A 23,445-nucleotide genomic window follows, 5' to 3' on the forward strand; every position below is an offset into this window, starting at 1 on the left:
AATCACATTTAGATCAGTTATCGCTCTGGAATAACCCTTGGAAGGATCTTGGAAGCGATACTGAAGATAATGAGTGGTCAAATATTTTATCAAATGTGAGTAGACATATTAGGGAAGCGAGAGGGAATTTATTCAGTATAAGATAGTACACAGATATTATTGGACACCAACTAGACTGTACAAAATGAGGATTGTTGATAATCATTTATGCTGGAAATGTAAAAATGAGGTGGGCACATATTTTCACATGATTTGGAAGTGTTCCATGGTTTGTCCATTTTGGTGTAAAGTTTTTGATTTGTTGGGGAATTGGTCAGTCCTACACTGCCCTTGTGCCCACGCCTTTGTCTCCTGGGTGATAGGACGATGATCCCTAATGTAAACAATGACAAATTTACTATTTTAAAGGTGGATCTCATCACAGCTGCAAGAATTAAATTGCAAAACTGGAAAAAAACCAGATGTCCCACTGTGAGGGAATGGACTGAGGAAAATGGTTAAGATTTCATCATATGAACACATGTTGGGAAGAATTAACAGTGGGTGGAAAGTGCAAGATGCGCGGGATCAATTTTGGTTGTATGTCAATTTAAACTTAAATTATAAGTTTTTTTCTGTTTCTTAGTTTTGTATGTTTTCCTGTCATGGGTTGGTTGTGTAAATATGCTGTACTGTATCTGCTCTATGATATGCTGTGCTACTTTGTAAAATAAGAATAAATAATAATAAAAATTTTAATTACAAAGAAAAGGTCAGGAGCAATCTAAGAAAAAGTAAGTAGGTTAGAAAGCGGAGCTTTTAATCAAGAAAAAATTTTGAAAGCACCAATGTTTCTAGTGAAAGAAGAGGTGGTAACAAAAGAAGAACTGAACTAACACAAAAGAAGCTATAAATTGAACTATCATGACACAAAACATACTGCCTGAACTCATGGTGGAAACAGGTTCATGTTGACTTTCAAAAGGAATTTGATTAAGTACTTAAAGTGGTTAATTTTGCAAAGGTAAGGAGGTGGGACTAATTAGCAAGCTCTTTGAAAGGGTCAGGACAGGCATGATGGGATAAGTAGCCTCTTTACCTACTTTTTACTTTGTCATCTATGAACTATGTATCAAGTTTCTTGTTATCTACGGCTTTGTTTGGTCAGCCACAGAATACATAGTTAACAGCATAATATCAAATTCACATTAAAAGAAATATTTTCATGAAGTTTCTCTTCCTTCCTGATTATACAAGTACTGTAAAACTTCGAAATCATAATAGTTCAGCATTGGGCTTATCAGGTTACCACACTCCCTCTAACACACTTAGATACAGAGGCTACCCTAAAGGAATGAAACAACTGCACTTCTCACATCCCAGAGCAGTTTAAGTAGTTTCAAAATGTTGCAACACTGGAAGTAGGTCATTAACTTTCGCAAAACAAGGTACCTGAGAAAGCAGTGTGTGTTCTCATTGACAATACAGGGGGATATATGGTCACAGAAACCATATCAACTCTTCTTCAAAATATAATGGTTAGTTATCAATCCAAACAGCTTTGATGTTTCTTTCTAACATCTTACATAAGAACTCCAAAATTTTATTCAAATTTTCTTACACTTTCTGTGAAAGAAATTAAATTGATGACACACATGAGGAAAATTCTGAGTTCATTTCAAGTCAAGTCAAGTCAACTTTTATTGTCATTTTGACCATAACTGCCGGTACAGTGCATAGTAAAAATGAGACAACATTTTTCAGGACCGTGGTGTTACATGACAGTACAAAAAACTAATAAAACGTAATAAAAAAAACACAGAGAAAGCTACACTACACTACAGACCTACACTGGACTGCATAAAGTGCACAGAACAGTGCGGGCATTACAATAAATAATAAACAGGACAGTAGGGCAAGGTGTCAGCCCAGGCTTCGGGTATTGAGGAGTCTGATAGCTTGGGGCAAGAAACTGTTACATAGTCTGGTCATGAGAGCCCAATGCTTCAGAGCCTTTTCCCAGACAGCAGGAGGGAGAAGAGATTGTATGAGGGGTGCATGGGGTCTTTCATAATGCTGTTTCCTTTGCGGATGCAGCGTGTAGTGTAAATGTCCATGATGGCAGGAAGAGAGACACCAATGATCTTCTCAGCTGACCTCACTATCCACTGCAGGATTTTGTGATCTGCAATGGTGCAATTTCCAAACCAGGCAGTGATGCAGCTGCTCAGGATGCTCTCAATACAACCCCCGTAGAATGTGATGAGGATGGGGTGTGGGAGATTGACTTTCCTCAGCCTTCGCAAAAAGTAGAGACGCTGCTGGGCTTTCTTTGCTAGGGAGCTGGTGTTGAGGGACCAGGTGAGATTCTCCATCAGGTGAACACCAAGAAATTTGGTGCTCTTTACGATCTCTACCAAGGAGCTGTCCACGGGGAGTGGTCGCTCCATGCCCTCCTGAAGTCAACAACCATCTCTTTTGTTTTGTTCACATTAAGAGACAGGTTGTTGGGTCTGCACCAGTCCGTTAGCCACTGCACCTCCTCTCTGTAAGCTGACTCGTCGTTCTTACTGATGAGACCCACCACGGTCATGTCATCGGCAAACTTGATGATATGGTTCGAGCTGTGTGTTGCAGCACAGTCGTGGGTCAGCAGAGTGAACAGCAGTGGACTGAGCACGCAACTCTGGGGCGTCCCCGTGCTCAGTGTGATAGTGTTGGAGATGCTGCTCCCGATCCGGACTGACTTATCCACCTTAGATGGCAGAATGGCCTTCATCTAACATCACTTGAGTTTAACAATTCATGTGACCTGGCTGGACACTGAAAACTTTTTCCAACCAACTGGTTGGAGTGTTCAAGGATGCCTTCAACCTACCACTCCTGCTGGCACAGATTTTTCCCTGCTTCAAAAGGGCATTAAACATACCAGTGCTCAAGAGGAGCAGAGAAAGATGCCTCAACAAATATTACATGGTAGCACTCACTTATAATGAAAAAGTGCTTTGAGAGGTTGTTCATGGTGAGAATTAATTCCTCTCTGAGCAAGGACTTGGACCTGCTCCAATTTAACTACCATCACAATAGTTCTACAGTGGATGCAATCTCACTGGCTTTCCAATTGGCTTTGGACCACCTGGACAACAACAATGCCTATGTCAGGCTTCTGTTTATTGATTACAGTTCAGCATTCCTCAGTGCTAATCATCTCCTCAGTGCTAATTAACAAGCTTTACAACTTGGGCCTCTATTATCCTCTGCAACTGGACCCCTGAGCATCGGGAGACCACAGTCACTAAATCAGAAATAACATCTCCTCTTCACTAACAATCAACAGAGCACTTCAAAGATGAATGCTTAGTCCACTGCTCTACTCCCTCTACAGTCGTGACTACATGACTAAGTACAGCTCAAACACCATCTATAAATGGCAACTGTTGTTGTCAGAATTTCAGATCAGCTGGTTCAGTAGTGTCACAATAACAATCTTGCATTCAACATCAGTAAGAGTAAGGAATTGATTATGGACTTCAGGAAGTCCATATACCAATCCTCAAAGGGCTGGCAGACAGAAGGGTGAGTGGCCTCAAGTTCCAGGGCATCAACATCATAGATAATCAATCCTGGGCACTATATATTGATGCAACCATAAAGAAGGCATACCAGTAGCTATACTTCATTAGGAATTTGAGTAGATTTGGTATGTCATCAAAAGGTCTAGCAAATTTCTACAAATGTACTGTGGAGAGCATTTGGACTGTTGCATCACAACCTCATACAAAGGTTCCAATGCATGGAATCAAGAAAGCTGCAGAGGATTGTAGACTCATCATGGACACTAGCCTACCCACTAGTAATTTGCACTGTTTGTTATAATGGTGTAAAGGGGGGTTTCTTCTTTTTTCTTTGTTACTGTTGGAAAAGGGCTTCTTTGTTTTGTTAAAAGCAGGAATGTTTCTTTGTTACGAGAGAGTGCTAGAAGCTTGTTTGGGTTAAAATTTACTGATAACGAGAATTGTATTCCTTTGTAAACCAAATGGGGATTAATGTTCTTTCTTCTGAGTCTGTAAGCTTTTGTTGACAGGCTTTTGGGCAGATCTGCGCGAGGGGGTTGAGAGAGTGGACGCAATGCTGTAAGCTGGGCGAGGAACGGACCCCAAGCGAGGGTCCGAGGCCAGGAGGTACTCCGAGGAGGGGGGATGAAGCTAGATGTGCTTGGTTGACCACTCGGAGGGTCCTGAGCTGCGAGTCGAGGAGTTCGGAGGGGATCAAATGGTGGCCAGAAGACTTCAGTAATTGAGCTCCAACAGTTGTGCACGAAGTGGTTTGGACTTTGATAAGTTTGGCGCCTTTTCTTTTATTTTTTTTCTCTTCATATATACTGTATCATTATTAATCACTTAGTTACAGTAACCTTTATAAATTGTACTCATTTAATCGCTTATGGCGTACTGTCTGTTTGTGGGCGAGGCGGGGACATCACACAGCATCCACACCAGCTGATTACCCAGTTTGGCGGGGCCGAAGGCTGCTCCCCCTAGACGAGAACGAGCTGAGCGAGCCTGAGGAGACCCAGGGGGTTACAATGGCTTCATGTATACAGAAAATATTTGGTCAACAGACACCCCAACATCCCACTCTTACAGGCAATTAGAGATGAATAGGATTCACATTTGAAAATAAACATTTATCCACATTTAAGGCAAGATGTTAAAAGATCCCCCTGATGGATTCACTCTCAAGCATGGTAAAGTTCGAAATGTACTGGATAACCAGAGGGACAACTCTAACAAATGGCCAATTTTAATTTATATGTTTTTAAGTGACTCTAATCATGCATGGGCACTTGATATCTGTTTTCTCTTTTCATTTTTAGGTAGAGGTATTGGTTTAATATTCGCACATGTACCAAAACACAGTGAAAAGTTTTTTTTGAATACAGACCAGTTCATTAAACAGTGCGTTGAGATAGAACAAGGTAAAACAATAACAATGTAGAATATGGTGTAACAGCTACAGAAAAGTACAGTGCAGTTAAGCAATAAAGTGCAATATCATAACAAAGTACATTATAAGATCAAATCCATCTTATCATACTATATTCAATTTAATAGACTCATTACAGTGGGTTAGAAGCTATCCTTGAGCCTTATGGTATGTACATTTGTATCTCCTGTCCTATAGAAGAGGGAGGAGAGGATGTCTAGGGTCGGTAGTGTTGTGGCTGTGCATAACTACATATCGATTAAATAAAAAGCACAGACACAAAAGATGGCTTTAACATTGCAAGAGAGAGAGAGAGAGAAAGAACAATGCACGTGGATAGACAACAGCACATGCACAGACGACAGATCAAAACATAGTGCTAAAGGGGATCTCATTGCACTAAAAGAAATAGATCCATACTCACACTTTCTCTCCCTTTAGATTAAAGCAACATAAAATTGTATATGAACAAAACATGCTCTTGATCTTTTCAAAGATTTCAGGTTCCCTGGCCCCCATCATCTTACTTTTACTTTTATTTCTGTCCTGCAATTTTCATTCACTGTATCGACAACTGCACTGGTGCTGCTTCCTGCACCCATGCTGAACTCATCAATTTCATCCACTTTCCCTCCAACTTACACCCAGCCCTCAAATTCACCTGGTCCATTTCTGACACTTCACTTCCCTTTCTCAATCCCACTGTCTCTATCTCCGGAGATGGCTTATCCACAGATGTCTATTATAAACCAACAGACTCTCACAACTACCCAGACTATAACTTGTTCCAACCTGTTATTCATAAAAATGCTATCCCCTTCTCTAAATTCCTCCATCTCCACTGCATCTGCTCTCAAGACGAGGCTTTTCATTTTAAAATGTTGGCAATGTCCTCCTTTTTCAAAGAAAGGGGTTTCCCTTCCTCCAACATCAACACTGCCCTCAACTGCATCTATTCCATTTCACACACATCTGCTTTTACCTCATCCTCCCGCCATGCTACCAGAGATAGGGTTCCTCTTGTCCACACCTACCACCCCATCAGACTCCACATTCAGCACGTAATTGTCCAAAACTTCCGCCACCTCCAACTGGATCTCACCATAAAACACATCTTTCCTTCCCTCCTACTTTCTGCTTTCCACAAGGATAGTTCCCTATGTGACTCCCTTCTCCATTCGTCCCTCCCCACTGATCTCCCTCCTGGCACTTACCCTTGCAAGCGGAACAAGTGCTTCACCTGCCCCTATGCCTCCTCCCTCACTACTATTCAGGGCCCCAAACGGTTTTTCCAGGCAAGGCAACACTTCACCTGTGAAGCTATTGGGGTCATATATATTGTGTTCGGTGCTCCCAGTGTGACCTCTTGTATATCGGTGAGACCCGACGTAATTTGGGAGACTGCTTTGCCTAGCATCTGTGCTCCGTCAGGACCGAGAGACCGAGGGTCTAGTGAGATGGAGGAACTGAGGGAAATACATGTTAGTAGGGAAGTGGTGTTAGGTAAATTGAAGGGATTAAAGGCAGATAAATTCCCAGGGCCAGATGGTCTGCATCCCAGAGTGCTTAAGGAAGTAGCCAAAGAAATAGTGGATGCACTAGTGATAATTTTTCCAAACTCCTTAGATTCTGGATTAGTTCCTGAGGATTGGAGGGTGGCTAATGTAACCCCACTTTTTAAAAAAGGAGGGGGAGGGAAACCGGGGAATTATAGACCAGTTAGTCTGACATTGGTGGTGGGGAAAATACTAGAGTTGGTTATCAAAGATGTGAGAACAGCACATTTGGAAAGAGGTGAAATCATCGGACAAAGTCAGCATGGATTTGTGAAAGGAAAATCATGTCTGACAAATCTTATAGAATTTTTTGAAGATGTAACTAGTAGAGTGGATAGGGGAGAGCCAGTGGATGTGGTATATTTAGATTTTCAAAAGGCTTTTGACAAGGTCCCACACAGGAGATTAGTGTGCAAACTTAAAGCACACGGTATTGGGGGTATGGTATTGATGTGGATAGAGAATTGGTTGGCAGACAGGGAGCAAAGAGTGGGAGTAAACGGGACCTTTTCAGAATGGCAGGCAGTGACTAGTGGGGTACCGCAAGGCTCAGTGCTCGGACCCCAGTTGTTTACAATATATATTAATGATTTAGACGAGGGAATTGAATGCAGCATCTCCAAGTTTGCAGATGACACGAAGCTGGGCGGCGGTGTTAGCTGTGAGAAGGATGCTAAGAGGATGCAGGGTGACTTGGATAGGTTAGGTGAGTGGGCAAATTCATGGCAGATGCAATGTAATGTGGATAAATGTGAGGTTATCCACTTCAGTTGCAAGAACAGAAAAACGGATTATTATCTGAAAAGTGGCCGATTAGGAAAAGGGGAGATGCAACAAGACCTGGGTATCATTGTACACCAGTCATTGAAGGTGGGCATGCAGGTACAGCAGGCGGTGAAAAAGGCAAATGGTATGTTGGCATTCATAGCAAAAGGATTTGAGTACAGGAGCAGGGAGGTTCTACTGCAGTTGTACAAGGCCTTGGTGAGACCGCACCTAGAATATTGTGTGCAGTTTTGGTCCCCTAATCTGAGGAAAGACATTCTTGCCATAGAGGGAGTACAGAGAAGGTTCACCAGATTGATTCCTGGGATGGCAGGACTTTCATATGAAGAAAGACTGGATCGTCTAGGCTTATACTCACTGGAATTTAGAATGTTGAGGGGGGATCTTATTGAAACGTATAAAATTCTAAAGGGATTGGACAGGCTAGATGCAGGAAGATTGTTTCCAATGTTGGGGAAGTCCAGAATGAGGGGTCACAGTTTAAGGATAAAGGGGAAGCCTTTTAGGACAGAGATGAGGAAAAACTTCTTCACACAGAGAGTGGTGAATCTGTGGAATGCACAGGAAACAGTTGAGGTCGGTTCATTGGCTATATTTAAGAGGAAGTTAGATATGGCCCTTGTGGCTAAAGGGATCAGGGGGTATGGAGAGAAAGCAGGTACAGGGTTCTGAGTTGGATGATCAGCCATGATCATACTGAATGGTGGTGCAGGCTCAAAGGGCCGAATGGCCTACTCCTGCACCTATTTTCTATGTCCGCCAGAACATGAATTCCACTTTCCATTTCAATATGCCCATCCATGGCCTCCTCCACTGTCTGGATAAGGCCACACTTTGGTTGGAAGAACAACATCTTATATTCCTTTTGGATAGCCTCCAACCTGATGGCATGATCATCGATTTCTCAAACTTCTGGTAATGCCTCCATCACCCCCCTCTTTGCTATTTCCCATCCACTTGTCCCTCTCTCATGTTATCTCTTTGACCGCCCATCACCTCCCTCTGGTGCTCCTCCCTTCCCCCCCCCCCTTTCTTACATGGCCATCCATCTCTTTCATTAATCAACTTCCCAGCTCTTTGCTTCATCCCTCCCCCTTCAAGTTTCATCTATCGCCTGGCATTTCTCTCTCCCCTCACCCCACCTTTCAAATCTACTCCTCAGCCTTTTTTTTCCTCCAGTCCTGCCTAAGGGTTTCAGTCCAAAACATTGACTGTACGTTTTCTCCCTCCCCCCCCCCATAGATGCTGCCTGGCCTGCTGAGTTCCCCCAGCATTTTGTGTGTCTTGCAATTTACAAAGCATTCAATTTCCCTTTCATAAACCCATTTTCCAAATAAACATGCTTTCACAATAACAATCCATAACTAACTTCACAGTTCTAAAGTTTCAGTCTTCTGGGTGGCATTCTGTTTCTTTCAGGATAGCACCTCCAGACCTGTGGCATCAGGTTTGGTACATGCCTTGTCTAAGACAATGTTCCTGGTTTCCAGTGACACATTGCTGTCAATGACATGACCATCACTAAGAGGCAAGTCCAGTGACTGCAATGTGTCTATCTTGTTGGATGCAATCAATTCAGATATGTTCTTCAGTTGAGTATCTGGTCCACATGATATCTCCATGTATGATCTCCAACATCCACTGAGTACATCAATGGTCCAGTTCTTGTAGTTATCCTACTGGGTGTCCACTTGTCTTTTCGGTAATCACGCACCAGGACTTCCTATCCATTTTCGAAGCTCTTTGCTGCTTTACTTGGCAACTGACTGAACTGCTTATTCTGCACTTCCCTCTGTAGATCTGACTTCAGGAGGTCTATGCAAGATCTCAGATTCCTGTTCATTAACAGCATTGCATGTGTTTGATTTGTCATCGCATGAACAGAGTTTCAATACACAAAAAAGAGGTTGTCCCCCTTGTGGTATAGAGAAAGGTCCTCCTTGTCCATCACTTTAATGGACTTGAAGGTAAGGATTAACCTTTCAGCTAATCCATTCATTGCTGGCAAGGAGCCAACTTGAAATGTCTGATGCTATTTTTCTTCATAAACAGTTGGAATTCTTCTGGTATGTATTGTCGTCCATTGTCACCCACGATCTGTTCAGGTAAGCCATTCCTGGGGAAGATAGTCCTCAAACCAGAGAGAGTCTTTGTTCACATGGTTGACTTCATTGAGACAACCCCCAGCCACTTCAAATGAGCATCCACAGCAATCAGGCACATGGAGTCTATGAATGGCCCAGCAAAGTCAATATGTACTCTTTGCCATTGTGAAGACATCCACTGCCACAGGTGTAACAATGCCTGTGGGGCTTTTTGAACTTTTTGGCATATCGAACAGCTTTTGGCCAAGTCTTCGATCCATTTATCTATTCCCTTCTCAAACACCTTCTAATTAGCATTAAGTAGCTGTTATAGCCTCTGGTTAGTGCTATAATTTGGGCTGCATTTGCTTGTTGTTGCCACACTGAGAGCTTTGATTGAGTGCCAGTCTAGTTTGATTTTTCTCAACCATTCACATTGAAAAGTGCTGATCCACCACTTTTCAATAAATAAAGTTCTAATTGCTGTGTTTGGCCTCCGTACATCACATTTCCTTTCAGTTTGCCTTGCGAGACACTTTTTTGCCTGTGTACATCTTTAGCATCACTGACGTCTTCTCTAATGATATTTTAGAAAGCAGTCTGTTGTCAGCCTCTGGAATCATGGAAAGAGCTGATCCTGTATCCAGTTCCATTTTCAGTTTTACACCAGGCACAGCTATGATAATCTAGATTTTGTAATCTGCTTCAGTTACACTATGCAGTTCTAGGCATGACAGTTCACCTTTGTCAGACTCTGTGTTGTCTGATTCTGTTTTACATTTGGTCACTTTATGCATTTGCTTAGTTTTGTGTTTAGGACTTTTCACTCAGTTGTGCATTTTGTATGATATGTATGTTCTCTCTATGTGACCTTGTCTGTGTCACTTTCTGCAGACATTTTCTTTGAACCAGCATTTACATCATGGGAAGATTTGTCACATCGATAAAATTCTTGGCTTTTTGCACTACTCAGGCACATTTTGTGCATTTCACATTCTAACCTTTTCTGTAGTTCTGCTGTAACCTTTGCTGTAGACTCTAACAATATTGCAATGGTCAATGTCCATTCTAAGGTTAGGTCTCTTTCTCCAGTAGCCTTGTTTGAGTGCTTTAACTATGCATGCAACGTACAAGTCTGTCCCTTAATGCATCAGAAAGTCCATCTCTAAAGTCACAGTACTGGGAAAGCAATTCTGCAATGTATTCGGAAAGGCTTTCATCTTTTGACTGGTTCCTTTTGTAAAATCTAAATCTCTCAGTTATTACCAGTGGTTTAGGGTTCGTGATTTTGTAAAATTGTAACAATTTCAAACATTTTGCTTGCTGGCTTTGCATGGTTTACTAAGATGTGTAAGAGACTGTACATTCTTGGGCCCATTAAGCTAAGGACTATAGGGCCTTTCTTTGCTCCTCCATTGTCCACTTTACAATAGAGTTCAATCCTCTCAATATATGACTCCCAGCCTTCATTACACTATCAAATTCATCAACTTCCACAACTGAAGACATCACCATGTTTTTTTCATTTTAAATTCAAGCATATCTTTCACTGTTACTATGCACTATACTCGTGCATTTGTTAGCATCTGTGTTGGCCGTCTCATGCTGTTTAACTCTCACTATTTCATTCCGTAACTGCCAGTGCAGTTGGTGATATTCGCTGACATTCAGATCTCATCCTCATCGCCAATTTGTTGTGTCTATGCACAACTACATATTGACTAAATAAAAAGCACGGATGCAGGAGATGACTTTAACTGGTGTATTCACATTACAACGAGAGAAAGAACAATGTACATGCACTGACAACAGTGCATGTGCAGACAACAGATCAAAACACAGTGCTAGGGGGGTGGGGGGAGGTCATGGCTCTAAAAGAAATAGATCCATACATTAGAGGTAAAGACTTCAATTATGCTGGCAACTTTACTGAAGCTGTGAGAAGTATAGACTCACTCTCTACTAAAACTCACAGTGAGACCATAGAGGAGAGGTTGGTTTCTATGATATGCTGAGTTGTGGCCACAACTTACGGCAGTTTCTTGCAGTCACTGGCAAACCAGTTACCATACCAAGCCACTATACCTCTAGATCAGATGCTTCCTAAGGTGCATTGATAAAAGTTGATAAGGTCACACAGCGCAATATGGAATCCTTGCTAAATGTGAACTTGCTATCTTTTAGCTTCAAATTCTAATCTGAAGACTTTCAATTTTTTTCACTAGTATTTATTTTTCTTGTTTAAAACAAAAATCCTAATGCACCTCTACCTGTTTTACCTCTACTATCTTAGAAGTTTGCAAATATTCAGCATGTCATCCAAATCGTTGACAAACTTCAATGAATGGGCAGTGGAGAGTACGTTGACTGGTTGCGTCACAACATGGTGTGGAAACACCAATGCCCTTGAAAGGAAATGTCTACAAAAGTTAATCACGGGTAAAGCCCTCCCCACCACTAAGCACATCTATGTGGAGCACTGGTGCAAGAAAGCAGCATCCATCATCAAGAACCCCCACCATCTAGGTCATGCTCTCTTCTCACCGCTGCCATCAGGCAAAAGGTACAGGAGTCTCAGAACTCACACCACCAAGTTCAAGAACAGTTATTACCCACAACCATCAGCCTCTTGAACCAGAGGGGATAACTACACTCACCCCATCACTAAACTGTTCCCATAACCTAGGGACTCATTTTCAAGATCCCTACAACTCATTTTCTTGGTATTTATTGCTTATTTATTTATTATTATTATTTTGTGTTTTTTCGTTGTTTTGTATGTGCACAGTTTGTTATCCTATTGTGGGCAGTCTTTCATTAATTCTATTGTTTCTTGGATTTACTGTGTATGACGCAATGAAATAAATCTCAGGGTTACATATGGAGACATATATGTACTTTAATAATAAATTTACTTTGAACTTTTTGACTAGCATAGCTCAACTGCATCCAAATAAACAAGCCCATCTGACAATATTAGAAATGTAACTTGAATTACTTTGCCAATTTAACTAATTCAGATTTTTCTCACTTTGTCTATCAGTATACTTAATAGCAAAATTATATACCTTCAAATACTTAGCCTAACACATCTCTAATGCTTTCATTAAGAGAATAAGATATCCCTTACTTAACAATTATATTCCATATCTGACTATGAGTCACAATTACTAGAGAAATCCTTATAGTTCAACTATTAAAATAGTTTTCTAATGAAAACTAGCTATTAGTTAATTTCATAGTTCTTCATTAGGCTGCAGCCTGATAAGATATCCCATATATTTGGACTTAAATTGGCTAAGTATATTCAAAACCACTTGAAAATGTAAATTCCCAGATTATACATGCAGAGCAGCCTCTAAAGATGTAATGTCAAGTTTTAAGCTGTGGGTCCCATAATGCCAAGCTTTGGCCATAAGACAGCATTTCTCCATCCATATGGAAGATCACATTGGTTCAGATTATTTAATGGCCCAAGTTATTATAAGGCAGCACTATGCATTATCTATCTTAATATCAACAGCTGAACATGGGCTTCAGATCTATTGTCTGATCTGGTCAAATTCAGGGAAAAAAGTGGATAAAATGAAATCACCCCAATTCACACCAGAAAAAAACATGAAAAATTAATTTGCACATAGGGCATTTATTCAAAACAGCACCAGTCCAAATACACCCTAATGATAAGATATATGCAGCAACATTAGTGTCAATCTTATTACAGCATCCTAGATTATTTTATAAATTGAGAATAAGTTTAGTTTTTAGAATGTCTATTCAAATTATGCTTCAATGCACATTTTAGCCAACATTCCTATTTTACTAGCAAATGTATAAATCAATTTGAAATTGGAAAAACCTGTAGTTTTACTTCAGCATCTAGTGAGGTGGTCCAATGCTCTAAGCTATTCCTGCTTTTCAACCATACTGAAGTATTTAAGACTCTCATAAAGACCTTAATTCATACAAAGTTTTGAAATGGGTCAATCAGTAATTACCACACATGGCTCTGGCCAAAAAAATAAACTCTCCTTTTACTTGTACAGATTGACAGTAAAAGAGCTTGCATCTGTTTAGTAGGTAATTATGACACACCTTTTTAGCCCCAATTCAGTAAGGGTTATATTCAACCTACTTCAAATAATTCATATAAAAACACCAGAGCAGTGGTAGTTATTTTTCCATCATATGCGCTATTCTTTAAAAAGCTATCATAATTCACTCCAACATTAACACTTGCAGAAACACAATTGACAAAATATTCCAAACTGTAAATTTTCAGACTGAATATATGCAGCCACTTATAATCTAGAAATTTTGAATTTTCAAAAGTAAAAGTTTGATTATATCTTAAGATATAAATCTTTTCTCTTCACAGCAAAATTCCTATAAGTGTCTGCTTGCTAAAATGTTACAACAGACATGCTAACATCATTATTATTATTATTATTATTATTAAATTCAGTGATGGGGCTCATCACTATCAACGATGATAAAGCCTACAAAGAGGAGATGGAAGAGCTCGAGGCCTGGTGCCTGGCAAATACCCTATTTCTTAATGTCAACAAGACAAAGGAGATGGTTACCAACTTCAGGAGAACTCACACCATTTATACCCCTTTTTACATCAGCTGCACAGCAGTGGAAGCTGCTAGCAGTTCCAAACTCCTGAGACTGCACATCACACACAACCTCTAATGGCTCCAGAAAATACACTACACAGTCAAGAAAGCTCTACATTTTGAGGAGGCTGGAGAGAGCTGCACTTTGCACATCCATACTTATGTCATTCTAATTCTACAAATGTGTAGTAGAGAGCATCCTGACAAGTTGCATCACTGTTTGGTATGGAAACTGCACTGCAGCAGATAGGAAGGCCCTACACCTGCCAACAAAGATATACCTATCTAGAAAAAGGTGCTGGAAAAGGGCAAGTAACATCATGAAGATTCACACACCCTGCTCACAGACTGTTTGTCTCACTTCCATCAGGGAGACTAGCATCTATGCCAGGACCACCAGACTCAAAAAGTTACTTTCCCAAGCAGTAACACTGATGGACATACAATATATATATATATAAAAACTAGCTTATTTACATATTTATTGTTCTTTTTATTATTATTCTTGTGTTCCTTATCTTTTGTGGAGCAGGGGGTTGCATCAGATCCAGAGTAACTTTCCTTCTCCTTTACACCTGTGTACAGGAAATGATACTAAATAAGCTTGAGTCTTAAAATACATTAGCAGCATTCCCAATGCAAAATCTAATGCATCTTGTTGATCACATCAACTAAGCATAAGTAAAAAATTAACAAAAATATTTTAAAATGATTGCTACTAATATATTGGCAAATCATAAAATAATACATTTTTTCTCTTCACTTTATGAAGCAAAAAAGTAAAATAGCTAAATACCTCTCATGATCATGCCGTAACAAGTCCAACCCATACCAAAACATCTGTTCACTGGCAAAGTCAGGCTCTGTGTTGTTTCAATAGCTCTGGCATTCACTTACCAAACTCAGGTATGAAATACTCCAGTGGACTGCTTCTGTTAATGCAATTATATGAAGTCCCAGCCCTCCAATAAAGAAACTGGAAGGGTGAAAGAGGGGAGCACCCTTAGTATCAGTTTAGCTCAGTTCCTCACCAAGAAAATTACTTCTGTTTCTTCAAGTTCCAAAATGCAGCTGCAGCTTAGTACAACCTGTGACTAAATTATATGTTTAATCCAATGGTCTATGTTATGATAATATTCCCGTCAATACAATAGTTTCTTGGTTATATAACTTTTTCCACATGAAGTTAATTAAATGCGAACACTTCTTACCAGGGCATTAACCACACTAGTAATTTTCTATAGCCAGCAACAATAGTTCCTAGCACTTGAACTAAAATGCACACTTAGAAATTTTTTTCAATTAAATTATGGATTACTTTAAATATATTTTAGGGGCCTTTGTGGTTCATACAATCTACACATCAGAGCTTTGATTGCCTTACAACCTAACAAGAAATATCAGAGCTAGTTAATTTTCCACAGTTTAAATAACATACCAGTTGATATTCCACTTCTCCAAATTAATTCACTGCTACTTACTGTAAATTATTACACACATCTAACAAGAGGAAAATTTCAATAGGAATTGTTCAACATCTGGTGGCTTAGGAGATGAAGATGCTGACAATGACCAAGGAACCACAATTTCAAATATTGACTCTATTCAAATCATTTCAAACATGTCCACAGAATATTTGTTATAATAAACTACAACCAACATGGTTTGAAATGATAATGGAAAGAGCAAGACCAAAATGAAAACTAGTCACAGTGGCATGCAAAAGTTTGGGCACCCCTGGTCAATATTTCTGTTACTGTGAATAGCTAAGCGAGTAAAAGATGACCTGATTTCGAAAAAGGCATAAAGTTAAAGATGACACATTTCTTTAACATTTTAAGCAAGATTACTTTTTTATTTCCATCTTCTACAGTTTCAAAATAACAAAAAAGGAAAAGGGTCTGGAACAAAAATTTGGGTACCCTGCATGGTCAGTACTTAGTACACCCTCTTTATCAAGTATCACAGTTTGTAAACTTTTTTTGTAGCCAGCTAAGAGTCTTTCAATTCTTGTTTGGGGGATTTTCGCCCATTCTTCCTTGTAAAAGGCTTCTACTTCTGTGAGATTCAGGGGCCATCTTGCATGCACTGCTCTTTTGAGGTCTATCCACTGTTATGATATGGCAACAATGAATATAGAATTGAGACAGGTTTTTATAAACAAAGAAACATTTATTAAATACTGCTCAATGAAAAAAAAATGAAAAGAAAACAAACGTCTAACTTAGCCAAAAGATAACTGCTAAATGGCAACTCAAACAGTTCTTAAAGCAATAAATGTGAACACAGTTCTTAAAAGTGGTAAAAGCAGAAGTCCAAGTGATTTAGACAGTCAATTAGTAGAGACATTCCTGAAGTAACAAATTCCTCAACGATGTGACATTACTGCTGACCCCAGCCAAAACATGCCTTGCTTGAAGGATTTACGACGAAGGAAATAAAAATGGCTTAAAGAACTGACCTTCGCCTTGGCGAATAACGCTGCTCCAATCCTTTCTGCTCTTACAGCAGGTATTATCTCAGATGCAGGTTACTATCTCTTTGAACAAAGATTAAATAAGGTCGATCCTGTATTACCGCCGACAACACCAGCTTTTCTCGATCTTTCGGGTTTTCCATACTTAGATAAATTCTTCACTCTCTGACTGGACTTTAAAATTGGCAGCATTGTGAAACTGCCAGCAATAACCTTTGAGACTTAAGGCAGAAAGTAAAACTCTACTTTAAAACAAAACTGCATCATGAAACAAATATGCAGCATAATGGAGTCACTGATGAATTAAAACGATGAACTGACCTGCGTCACAGCAAGGCTCCCCTGTTTTATATCTGTTGGAAGAGGCCATCACATGACCTCACTGGCAGGAAAATTACATCATGTGACCTCACACTGGCAGGAAATTACATCACCCCACCATCACAAGACCATTACATCATGCTCACCTGATACTCAATTACATCATGCTCATGTGACAATCACAAGATACCCACGGAGTATGTAAAACCACAGATTTTCGATGATTTTTAGGGCAGGCGACTGTGAAGGCCATGGCAAATCCTTCAGCTTGCGCCTCGAGGTAGTCCACTGTGGATTTTGAGGTGTATTTAAGATCATTATCCTGTTGTAGAAGCCATCTTCTTTAAATCTTCAGCGCTTTTTTTTTACAATCAGTGTGGTTTGCTTCCAGAATTTGCTGGTATATAATTGAATTCATCCTTCCCCCTACCAGTGAAATGTTCCCCATGCCACTGGCTGCAACATAAGCACAAAGCATGATCAATCCACCCCCATGCTTAACAATTGGAGAGGTATTTTCTTTGTGAAATTCTGCACCCTTTTTTCGCCATACATGCCTTTGCTCATTGCAGCCAAAAACTTCTATTTTAACTTCATCAGTTCACGGGACTTGTTTCCAAAATGCGTCAGGCTTGTTTAGATGTTACTTTGCAAACTTCTGTTGCTGAATTTTGTGGTGAGGATGCAGGAAAGGTTTTTTTTCTGATGACTCTTCCATGAAGGTCATATTTGTGCAGGTGTCACTGCACAGTAGAACAGTGCACCACCACTCCAGAGTCTGCTAAATCTCCCTGAAGGTCTTTTGCAGTCAAATGGGGGTTTTGATTTGCCTTTCTAGCAACCCTACGAGCAGTTCTCTCGGAAAGTTTTCTTGGTCTTCCAGACCTCAACTTGACCTCCACTCTTCCTGTTAACTGCCATTTCTTAAATATATTACGAACTGAGGAAACGGCTACTTGAAAACACTTTGCTGTCTTCTTATGGCCTTCTCCTGCTTTGTGGGTATCATTTATTTTAATTTTCAGTGCTAGACAGCTGCTCAGAGGAGCCCATGACTGTTGATTGTTGGGACAAGGTTTGAAGAATCAGGACATACATAGAGGAGGCCGCACCGGGAGCACCAGATGCAATAGATTACCCCAACAGACGCCTCCTCTACATCGGTGAGGCCCGACGCAGATTGGGGGACTGCTTCGTCGAACACCTACGCTCCGTCCACCACAACAGACAGGATCTCCCGGTTGCCACTCACTTCAACTCTCTTTCACATTCCCATTCGGATATGTCCATACATGGCCTCCTCATGTACATGGCCACCTAACAGTAGTAGTGAGGTTGGGGATAGCATTAAACAGGAAATTAGAAATGCGTGCAATAAAGGAACAGTAGTTATAATGGGTGACTTCAATCTACATATAGATTGGGTGAACCAAATTGGTAAGGGTGCTGAGGAAGAGGATTTCTTGGAATGTATGCGGGATGGTTTTCTGAACCAACATGTTGAGGAACCAACTAGAGAGCAGGCCATTCTAGATTGGGTATTGAGCAATGAGGAAGGGTTAGTTAGCTATCTTGTCGTGCGAGGCCCCTTGGGTAAGAGTGACCATAATATGGTGGAATTCTTCATTAAGATAGAGAGTGACATAGTTAATTCAGAAACAAAGGTTCTGAACTTAAAGAAGGGTAACATTGAAGTTATGAGACGTGAATTAGCTAAGATAGACTGGCAAATGATACTTAAAGGGTTGACGGTGGATATGCAATGGCAAGCATTTAAAGATCACATGGATGAACTACAGCAATTATTCATCCCAGTTTGGCAAAAGAATAAACCAGGAAAGGTAGTGCACCCGTGGCTGACAAGGGAAATTAGGGATAGTATCAAGTCCAAAGAAGAAACATATAAATTAGCAAAAAAAAGTGGCACACCTGCAGACTGGGAGAAATTCAGAGACCAGCAGAGGAGGACAAAGGGCTTAATTAGGAAAGGGAAAAAAGATTATGAGAGAAAGCTGGCAGGGAACATAAAAACTGAGTGTAAAAGCTTTTATAGATACTTGAAAAGAAAAAGATTGGTCAAGGCAAATGTAGGTCCTTTACAGTCAGAAACAGGTGAATTAATCATAGGGAACAAAGACATGGCAGACCAATTGAATAACTACTTTGGTTCTGTCTTCACTAAGGAGGAAATAAATAATCTTCCGGAAATTGAAAGGGACTGAGGGTCTAGTGAGATGGAGGAACGGATGGAAATACATGTTAGTAGGGAAGTGGTGTTAGGTAAATTGAAGGGATTAAAGGCAGATAAATCCCCAGGGCCAGATGGTCTGCATCCCAGAGTGCTTAAGGAAGTAGCCAAAGAAATAGTGGATGCATTAGTGATAATTTTTCAAAACTCCTTAGATTCTGGATTAGTTCCTGAGGATTGGAGGGTGGCTAATGTAACCCCACTTTTTAAAAAAGGAGGGAGAGAGAAACCAGGGAATTATAGACTGGTTAGTCTGACATTGGTGGTGGGGAAAATTCTAGAGTCGGTTATCAAAGATGTGATAACAGCACATTTGGAAAGAGGTGAAATCATTGGACAAAGTCAGCATGGATTTGTGAAAGGAAAATCACGTCTGACAAATCTTATAGAATTTTTTGAAGATGTAACTAGTAGAGTGGATAGGGGAGAGCCAGTGGATGTGGTATATTTAGATTTTCAAAAGGCTTTTGACAAGGTCCCACACAGGAGATTAGTGTGCAAACTTAAAGCACACGGTATTGGGGGTATGGTATTGATGTGGATAGAGAATTGGTTGGCAGACAGGAAGCAAAGAGTGGGAGTAAACGGGACCTTTTCAGAATGGCAGGCAGTGACTAGTGGGATACCGCAAGGCTCAGTGCTCGGACCTCAGTTGTTTACAATATATATTAATGATTTAGACAAGGGAATTAAATGCAGCATCTCCAAGTTTGCAGATGACACGAAGCTGGGTGGCGGTGTTAGCTGTGAGGAGGATGCTAAGAGGATGCAGGGTGACTTGGATAGGTTAGGTAAGTGGGCAAATTCATAGCAGATACAATTTAATGTGGATAAATGTGAGGTTATCCACTTCGGTTGCAAGAACAGGAAAACAGGTTATTATCTGAACGGTGGCCGATTAGGAAAAGGGGAGATGCAACGAGACCTGGGTATCATTGTACACCAGTCACTGAAGGTGGGCATGCGGGTACAGCAGGCGGTGAAAAAGGCAAATGGTATGTTGGCATTCATAGCAAAAGGATTTGAGTACAGGAGCAGGGAGGTTCTACTGCAGTTGTACAAGGCCTTGGTGAGACCGCACCTAGAATATTGTGTGCAGTTTTGGTCCCCTAATCTGAGGAAAGACATTCTTGCCATAGAGGGAGTACAGAGAAGGTTCACCAGATTGATTCCTGGGATGGCAGGACTTTCATATCAAGAAAGACTGGATCGACTAGGCTTATACTCACTGGAATTTAGAAGATTGAGGGGAGATCTTATTGAAACATATAAAATTCTAAAGGGATTGGACAAGCTAGATGCAGGAAGATTTTTTCCGATGTTGGGGAAGTCCAGAATGAGGGGTCACAGTTTAAGGATAAAGAGGAAGCCTTTTAGGACGGAGATGAGGAAAAACTTCTTCACACAGAGAGTGGTGAATCTGTGGAATTCTCTGCCACGGGAAACAGTTGAGGTCGGTTCATTGGCTATATTTAAGAGGAAGTTAGATATGGCCTTTGTGGCTAAAGGGATCAGGGGTTATGGAGAGAAAGCAGGTACAGGGTTCTGAGTCGGATGATCAGCCATGATCATACTGAATGGCGGTGCAGGCTTGAAAGGCTGAATGGCCTACTCCTGCACCTATTTTCTATGTTTCTACTACCATGATGAGGCCAAACTTCGGTTAGAGGAACAACATCTCATATACCATCTGGATAGTCTCCAGCCTCTTGGTATGAACATCGAAATCTCAAACTTCTGGTAATTCCCTCCCTCTCCCTCCCCCCATCCCACCTTCACTCTGTCTCCTCTTCTCATAACTCTCATAACTCTGCCTTCTTCTACTACCCATAGTGATTTCCCCTTAGATTCCTTCTTCACCTCTCCTGCCTATCCCCTCCCTGTTTCCCCTCCCCCACCCCTTGATCTTTCCTCTGATTGGTTTTCCACCCTCCCCCCATCTTCTTTATAGGGCCCCGCCCCCTCCTTTAGTCCTGACGAAGGGTCTCAACCCGAAACATTGACTGCTTCTTTTAACGGATGCTGCCCAACCTGCTGAGTTCATCCAGCTTTTTTGTACGTCTTGACTCTAGCACCTCTCCTTGCTCAGAATGTCAACGAAATTCAGCATAAACCCAATGATTAACCAATTTTTAAAGATCTAGATGCATCACAGATTGGTATGGCAACTGCTCTACCAAAGGCCATAAGAAATGCAAAGAATTGTAAATATGGCCCAGTCCATCACACAAGCCAGGCTCTCCTCCACTGAGTCTGTTTACACTTCTCACTGTCTCAGGAATAAGACAACATATTCAAAGACTCTTTCTACCCATTCTCTCTCTCCTCTCTCCCATTTGGCAGATGATACAAAGGGTTAAGAGCATATACCACCAGGGCCAAGGACAGATTCTAACCCACTACTACCAGACTCTTAGAGAACTTCTCATATGCCAGAAGTTGAACTTCTGATCACCCAATCTACCTTGATATAGCCCTTGCACTTTTATTTGTATACCTACACTGCACTTTTTATCTAATACTTTATTCTGCATTTTTTTCACTGCCTTAATGGAGGGAGGAGGGAGGAGGATAATTTGAGTAGAGTACTTATAAATTATAATGCATAAACCATACAGGGAATATACACTTATCTTCATAATTTTATATGATATGGGGACAAAGCAAAATATTCTGCATTAATCTGTACAGAATCCAGCAAATCCTTCTAATCCATCGGCACTATAAGTAACACATGGGAGTCAATGTATCAAAATTGACAGACTTACCAGACACTGAAACACAGTAATGAATATTGATATTTACCATATTCCTTTATGATCAAGGTGGCCATTCAGCCATTCAATTCTGCATAGGCTCTCAGAGCAATTTCCATTTATTTAGTAACTGCCCCGTTTATTTCATAGCAACTATTTGTTCTCATTATCAACTTCACTTCCGTGATTCTCCAACCATGTGCTGGGGATAATTTACAGTTGCCAGTTAACCTATCAAACATCACATCTTTGAGATGTGATAGGAAACTTTTATAATCTCACGCAGATCATGCAACTCCCCAAGACAGCACCAGAGGCTTTGGAACTTTGATGTCCCGGTGTGCCACACTGCTGATGCAAACTATTTGAAAATAAATAATGACAACCATTATTTTTACTCAACCTTGCAATGAAGGATCAACTTCAATTAAAAATCAATGTCTAAGTTTCAAAGTACATTTATTATCAAAATATGTATACAGTATACAACCCTGAAATTTGTCCTCCCATAGGCAGCCATGAAACAAAGAAACACCATGGAACCTGTTTAAAGAAAACATTAAACACCCAAAATGCGAAAGAAAGACAATCAAACAACAAAAAGTGAGCAAATAACACACAGAATACTAAACATCAAACTGCAGAGTATCTGAAACAGTCCACAAGTGATAGCCACCAAGTCAGTTCAGTCAGTGCTGTATCAATGACCACAGGCTACAGCCACAGAGCCAGTGCTGCACCAAAGCACCTCAGTCAAATCACACAAATAGCAAAAAGAGTAACCAGAAACAGACTGTCAAACCTAACCAAAACATTAGTTCCATAACTCAAGGTAGACTTAATGGACGTTTTGAAATAAGTGAGATAAATATTGGCAGCAGAGATTTGTTAGTTTTGTCCAATTTTACTGGCTGGAAAGTGCAGAAGGTATATATATGAATTCTTAGCAGGGTAGCAGGGAAACAAATGAATGCTGCCCAGACAACAGTAATGTTAGAAGGACTCTGGTAATATTAGCAAATGAAAGGGATAATTTGGTTTGGGGCATCAAGATCCTCATCTCAATTTAGCAATGAAACAGAAGTAGGATTAGAAGTGAGCAGAATTGTGAAAAAAGATCAAATTAATGGAATCAGCATAGCCGTAAAAGCAACTTTAATGAACTTTTTTCGGAAGCCTGTACGCAGATCCAATTAACAAAAACTCAACTGTGCTAAACTTGATCCAGAGCCCAGGATTGCTTCAAGCTCAATGCTATTTTTAAAGCAAGTGCAAAAGATTACTGAAACTCAATTACAGCTATACATATTTTGCATTTGAAGTTAATTGATCATCAGCACTATTTGGCCAAGTGTGGTCAAACTACAATCCAAAGAAAATAGCACATGATTTTGGTATTCCCAGGCCATTGTGAATAATCAATGAAAAAAAGCCATATTTTGTGTCACAAAAGTTTGAGTAAATTATTTAATGTTGATCATGTGCATAGGTCATGTATTTTGAACATAAGACAGTTCACATTTTAATCTATTCTACATTTAAGTAAATTAATAACTTTGCGGCTGCAGAATAGCAAACCATAAAACCTCTGTTAGAAAAACATAATTGTTTTGTTCTTTCATATCTTTAAT

General features: G+C 40.3%; 1 protein-coding gene across 2 annotated transcripts in view; it reads right to left on the bottom strand.

Moving 5' to 3' along the window:
- ptpdc1a (protein tyrosine phosphatase domain containing 1a) overlaps positions 1-23,445 on the bottom strand; it is a 130,695-nt gene that overhangs the window by 85,865 nt on the left and 21,385 nt on the right. Inside the window, exon 1 of one of the 2 annotated variants that reach the window (XM_059944117.1) lies at positions 14,491-14,604. The exons of the other annotated variant lie outside the window; for it this stretch is intronic. The gene's annotated coding sequence lies outside the window, so the exon portion shown is untranslated. Of the gene's footprint in view, positions 1-14,490; positions 14,605-23,445 lie in introns of those variants that run through there. 2 annotated transcript variants of the gene reach the window in all.

Source organism: Hypanus sabinus, chromosome 19 (assembly GCF_030144855.1).
Source record: "Hypanus sabinus isolate sHypSab1 chromosome 19, sHypSab1.hap1, whole genome shotgun sequence".
Classification (NCBI taxonomy): Eukaryota; Metazoa; Chordata; class Chondrichthyes; order Myliobatiformes; family Dasyatidae; genus Hypanus; species Hypanus sabinus.